Source organism: Terrapene carolina, unplaced genomic scaffold (genome assembly GCF_002925995.2).
Source record: "Terrapene carolina triunguis isolate 2854851 unplaced genomic scaffold, T_m_triunguis-2.0 Scaffold247, whole genome shotgun sequence".
Lineage (NCBI taxonomy): Eukaryota > Metazoa > Chordata > Testudines > Emydidae > Terrapene > Terrapene triunguis.
The window spans coordinates 12,112,401-12,119,245 of NW_020664598.1; positions in this window are offsets into that span (position 1 = coordinate 12,112,401).

The window sequence follows — 6,845 nt, forward strand, 5'->3', positions numbered from 1 at the left end:
ACATAGCTGCCTTTCCACCATCTTCTGGACCTGTGCCTCTGACACTATCATGTGTCAGGTTGTTCTCCCATTCAGTCACTGACATAACTGTAAGAAGCAGAAATCCTGATCTGCAGCACGCTTACCAAATGCATCCCCATTTGCCTGGCATATTGTGCCCTCACTTATTTTGCTTGTTCCTTATTTTGGTAATTTCCTCTTATTTTATTTTGTGGATAAGGCACTGGACTGGGACTCAGGAGATGTGGGTTCTAGTCCCAGTGCTGCCTCCCACTGTATGATCCTGGGCAAGTCACTTAATTGCTCTGTGCATCAGTTTCCAACCTGTAAAATGTGAATAACAACACTTCCTTTCTCCTACCCTTGGGTTGTCTTGTCTATTTTTTATTGTAAGCTCTTCAAGAGTAGGAACTGTCCTAGCACACTGGGGCCCTGATCTTGGCTGGGGTCTCTAGGCACTACTTTAATACTACTAATAATAATTAGTAATAACTTTTGAAAGGGCTACCATTCTGTGTTAATCTTTAATGGGGTGTCAGGGGTTCTCTACTTCATTCCTTGTTTAGTTACTCTTGTTGGGGAACGTTGGGAGAAGCTGGTACTTATAGAAAACTGCCCTCCTTTACTTAACTCGTAAGTCCTTATTGCGAAACATAGTGCTTGTATTAAACTGGAAATATATGGGAATAGATTTCAGGCCATCATGCCACCACCAGAGGAGACCATTTGGAATCTGACCCTCCCAATCATTATGTTAGGGGGCCTCTCTGTTTTAACAAAGGATGTCTTCCCATCAGTTTCTGTTCATCAGCGTTTGAGGTGAGTCTGTAAATCTATGACTTTTCCCATTCATTTCCTTCCTTCATTGGCCATGGAGAGAACAGGAAGTGCTGCATTGCCCACAACATGCTCATGCCACTTGCAGTTTTGCATTGTGATGATGACTATAATCACATCTCATGCTTCAGGGCTTTAGTTGGTCACCTGCAGGGGTCAGAAAGAATTTTTTCCCCGATGCACAATTGCCCAGAAGTAGTCTGGGGCAGGGTGTGGGGGCATGGGAAGGGAGTTAGGTTGGGTTGGGGTTTTTTTTTTGTTGCCTTCCTCTGAAGCATCAGGGATTGACCAGAGGAGGAGACAGGACAACAGATGGGATGGATCAGTGCTCTGAGGTGGTATATGGAGGCCTTTTTCTCTATACCTGGCTGGTGCACCATGTTCACGTGCTCAGTGTCAAACTGATTGTCATTTTCAGGATCAGGAAGGAATTTTCTCCCAGGGCAACTGGCAGGAACCTTGGGAGTTTTCACCTTCTTCTGTAGCATGGGGCCTGGTTTTCCTGCTGGGATCATCTGGGCAGATCTCACCAAATCAATTCCCTGCCACTGCAGGGACCTTGGGCATAGGTGACACCTTGGTCTCTCCTGTTCTTTGTTTGTGGAACACAACAGTTTAGTTTCCTGAGGAGTTAAAATTGCTTTAATCTAACCCAAATTATTGAGCTCAATATAGGGGTAACTGTGTGAAATGTAATGGCCTGTGATATGCAGGTAGTCAGATTAGATAATCTAATGGTCCCTTCTGGCGTTAGATGCTATGAAATTATGGGTTGGTGTTGCCCTTTTAAGAGGGGACAGGTGAAATGTTGTCGTGGAGGAGGCGTGGCTGAAGGACATTAACCTGCATATTTTAGTGTAAATTCCTTAAAAACATTTCCTGGAGGCACAGAGTGAATTGACCTATTAAGATACAGTAAATGCAGCAACTTACTTTGGAAAGGAACGAGGAAGTTTTGAAGCCCTTCATTTAAAACCCAGACAAGCCAGCGCTGAAAGATTTAAAGGGGGAAGTGTGTGCCTCCGGCTAGGAAGAAAAGTAATTTATGGAAGCTGGCCCCAAAAGCAGCAATGCAGCTCGCGCAATAAAATGAAAAGAGCGGACTATTTAAAACTATAAACGAGGAAGGAGACATTTCCCCAAGCTCGAGATCTTTCTAAGGTAAGAAACTTTCACTCAAAAAATCAAAAACAAGTCCTGTCTAGGTGGGGTGGGGTTGTTTGAATGTTTGTACATCAGAGTTGTGTGTTTTGCTGTGATGGAGCCCAAGTTATCCGAAGGCCTGGTGAGCAGCAATGTATTTCCTATACCGGCCACCTATGGCCCCAGCTCCATTGCTGAGAAATCCTGCCAGGGTTCTCGTTGTGGGTCATTTAATCTTTCTGTGTTATCTCTGTACCACTGAACTTATCACTCAGGCTGCTCCCTTTAGCTAGTGCATTGTTGTGGTGGTGCTGGTTAGTAATGTATCACTTATACAGCACTTAATGGTTTCAAAGTGACTTACAATTATTAATCAATTAACTCTTGTGACAGCCTCAGGAAGGACAGAAGACTCTAGCTCTTCTACCAGGGCAAATATGTTAGGAAATGTTTGGGGCGAGCAAGCCTGCACTTTTAGTAAGAGGTATAGGAAGCTTCCTTGGAAGTATTCACATATGGATAAAAATTACACACTCAGCTCACCCATTCCTTTAGACAGAAAAGCTGTTGTAAGGCATGTAGTACTATAGACGTTTGCTGTATATAGTGCATTTCATGATGCATCCAGCACAAGACACCGTATGGAGAGAGAGATGAACATACAGGGCATGTTTCTGTGCTGCTGCTCCTTTGTAGATGTGAGGCTGGGGGCTTTTTCTCATGACCACCACGGTAGCACTGCGAAAGATCTATCAGCGTATTTATCTGTGAAGCATCCAGCCAGTGTGGGAGCACTAGAGAGTGACTAAAAAAGGCGGAGCCTTCCGTTAACATTGATTTGCCAAATGCTTTCTCTGCGCTACCCTCGATTTAGGGTTCTGATGGGCACCTCACTATCAAACTGTCTGAATCAGCATATGCAGTGGGGTTGTAGCCGTGTCGGTCCCAGAATTTAGACAGGCAAGGTGGGCAAGATAATCTTGTTTATTGGACCAACTTCTGTGCGTGAGAGAGAAGCTTTCGAAGCGCATGGAACTCTTCTGCAGACCCGAGGAAGGCACTCCACGCCTCACTGGGAGTACGTTTCCCAGCCCTGACGCAGAGCTCGGTGTAGCTCCAAAGCTTGTCTCTCTCACCAGCAGATGTTGGTCCAATAAACGATATTCCCTCCCCTCTCTTCCCCCCCCCCCCCCCGTCTCTGAAATATAAAATCATGGCATTAGGGCCTCGTCCAGTGCCTACTGAAGTCAATGAGAGATTTTCCTTTCACTTCTGCAGGCTTTGGATTGGGCCCTTATCAGCTAAAAGACCTCCCATCTCTCTCTCCTTTCATCTGATCTAGTTAGCTGCCTTCCAACCCCTACTCTCCACCACAAACACTGTAATAATCATCATCACTTCGCTGCATCGAAGCCAGCTCTGGTTTGGCACACAGCAGCTTTTCAGCAGTGCACAGCAATATTAGGGCAGGAAGTATTGACAGAGTTGTTTAGGATAAATAAGTCTCTAGTCTTTATAGTTGTGAAGAAGACCATTCAAACCTGGCATGAAGCACTGTTCTCTTTCCAAGGGCTCTTCTAGATAATCCATTTTAGTCACAATTTATATTGTTTCCACTTATAAATGGTTAAGAATTGGGAATAGACGGTATAAGCATATTACAGATATGAGTAATATGTGTTGTGGACAGTTATAAACACCTCAGAGGGAGATGTTATAAGCTATACAATAAGCAGCCTATTGGCCTGTTGGATTCTGTAACAATCTATAACAAAAATTCTGTAATCTAAAACATCTATTAATCAATTATTAACCCAGTGTAAAGTGTTGACCTAATTTTGAATGTTTCCAGAATTCAATCTTTGTTCAGTGTTTGTGTTTCCCTCTAACTAATATAATTGACATTTTACATCTTTTTAAAATGTCGCAGTTCATTTTCTTATCTCAACTCTCTGTCTGATTCTCTTCAAACTAGTTTCTTTTCTGATTTGGCCTTTTGGTCTCTATCTATTTTTGCCTTCAGTGTTCAACCCTCTCTGTCAACAGTTCTCTCCTCCATTGCCTCTCTCCCCTTGCTAGGCCTACTGGGATGGGAAACAGCACATTGGTCCTGCGCCTGGAAGTGGAATGTGTTTGAGGGTGACTGAGTGAATTTCTGAGTGTCTCCCTCCAGGGGCCCAACCGAACTCCCACTAATGTCAAAAAGAGCCTTCCATTGACTTCACTAGGAGTTGGACCCACATCCCAAATGCAGGCGAGCTCACAGCCCTGCAGCATTAGTGAAAACACTACGCTTCAACTCCCCAGCCAGCAGAGGAGACCTGTGACTGCCGCCGTTGCAATCCAGACCTTTTGGATCCATTTCCCTACCCCTGAGACAGCTGAATGTGAGATGGGGGTTAAAACTGTTTGAGGAAGCTGGGTAAAAGAACCTCATGATGTTATTTTCATTGAGGAGCAACACCAACAATGGGCAGTGTTTTGCTGGTTATATAATGGGGGTTTAGGTTGCACAGAATACACTGGCAGTGTTGTTCTCAGGCAGCGTACGAAGGGCTTAAGAAAGAGTGCTTATAGCACAGATGCGCAATCCCCTTTGATATGTGTGCAGGGTGTTCCAACCTGCCGGGCTTAATTTCAAAGCATGATATAATAATGATTAGCAATTAGAGAGCTCATTATGTCTTTAAAAGAGCTTAGCCAGTGGGAAGTAATCCCCACAACATTCCTGTGAGGTAGGCATTGTCCCCTTTTTACAGATACAAGGAAGATTTAAGGCCTAACTCCCTTAGGCATCTTTGCAAATCCCAGCCTCAACAGCTGTCTTCACCCCAAGAAGTCCTTTCAGTGCAAGGTCGAGGGTGCCGCTGGTGGCTGGAAGGGGGCAGTGTTAAGGTAGCTTGCATTGCTGCTGCCCATGCTAATCCCCATTGCCTGCAGAGAAAAAGGATGGCAATCCCTAATGTTGTCCGTCTGGTCCTTTCCCCGGCACTGCTGGTACCTCAAGTGAAAGCCAATGTGGATCTGTTTCTGAGGAAACAGGAAAAGCAGGCAGAATTCCAAGTCAAAGGAGTCCCACAAAACAGCACAACCCTCTTTCCTACATTCTCAGTGCATGTGCAGGAACCTGCCCCTACTGGGACTTCATCTGGAGCTATGCTTTCATTTGTGTCACACGAGAGTCTCCCCTAAGCAGGAGGTGGCTCTTTTGCCAGCCAGGGCAGAAAATGTTTTTGTTGCATCCCCACTCCTCTTCCAAACAGCCGAAAAAAACCAAACCCAAAACACCTGAGCATCACAGTGGCACAGCACCCCCTGGAAGTTGGCGCCTAAGGCAACTGCCCTGCTCACCCTCCCCTAGAACCAGCCCTGCGGCTAAGAGTGAGAAGCAGAACTGCGCAGAGGAGGGAAATTTCACTTTGCTAAGGATTTGGGGCTTTCTAAATTAGGCTTTGTGCTGCAGCAGAGCAAAACCAGAAAATTTCAAAATTCTCCATGAAGGAAAATTCTGAAACATTTTGTTTTTTTGTTTTCAAGTCAGTTTTGACACTTTAAATGTTTTGGATGCATCATAATATGTAATATAGAACAAAATTCAAATGAAAAGTCCTTTCGTAAGGAAAAATGTAAATGTTCCATTACAAAAACGTGAAAACAGGTTGTTTCAACGTTGTTGGAACTTTTTTCCAGTTTTCTTCCAAAACAAAATTCTGGTGAAATCAACCTGATTCATGAAGCATTTAGATTTCGGTGCAAACACACCCCGTCTCTCCGTGAAGAGAGAGTCTATTACTGCTCTAAGGAAAATGTTGGAAAGTCAACGTTCATACAGGCTCCCATTTAGGTTACCTGATTCCTTCCTTGCCTTCCTTTCCTTGAGTGAACACAAACCCACAGCAAGCTAGGCACCCTGCAGACAATGACTTCTGCTCATGTAGCACCTTTCACTTGAGGATCTCAAATCTCTTTACAAATGTTGATTAAAAAGCCTCCACAATACCCCATGAAAGTATATGAGGGTTATCCAGCCTGTTTTAGTAGCTTCATTGGACTTTTCATGTATAGGCCAGGGCGGTGACTGACCTTTGCCAATTTTAATCAATTGTCCTGTGACCGCCCTTCTAATTTTTTAGCTAAACACACACCAAGAGGAGGTAGGTGGGAACCCTTAACGTTTCCTATTAGCATCCTCTGAAACTTCTTAGTTTAAACTGCCCTCACTTCCACCAGTCTTGCATTAGAAATTGCTTCTTGGCTCATTATTAAGACAGGGTTGTGACTATCTTGTAGGTTGGGAAGTGAAATCAAAGTCATCTCCATTGTCATCTTTGGGAACCCGACAAGAGCTGAAGATGGCCACCCAGCAAAAAGAAGTATCAAATGCCATTGGCCTGGAGGAAATAGGCACTGAGAGGCAAGAACCCAAGAAAGGTTGGTTCACATAAGCTGGACTGAGGGTGGTGGTTGTCACCTCTCAGTAAGGAGGGGCAGTCTGGCCCTGGGTTGGGGTTGGGTGTGGCTTCCCCAGCCCGCCCTGCACTTCACCCACATACAGCCCTACCACTTGCATACGTGATGAGCAAGTATCTGCTGGGATAAATAGCCAGCCCTCTGGATGCTACTCTGTGATAGCAACTAAGCAAGAGAATTTTACCCTAATATAGTTTAAAGGTAGATTTTAGCACTTTCTATTAAGCTTATTTTAAAGCAATTTATACAAGGGAAGCTCGGGCCCACTCCTCAGCTGTGCCATGCTTATGCTGAAGATGGAAAAGTAAAGTTGGCACTAAGCTCTTCAGCGGCTGACCTGACCTATAGCACAGGTTAGAGCAGCCAGCTTGTAACTTTCATCTGGGGCCTTTAAA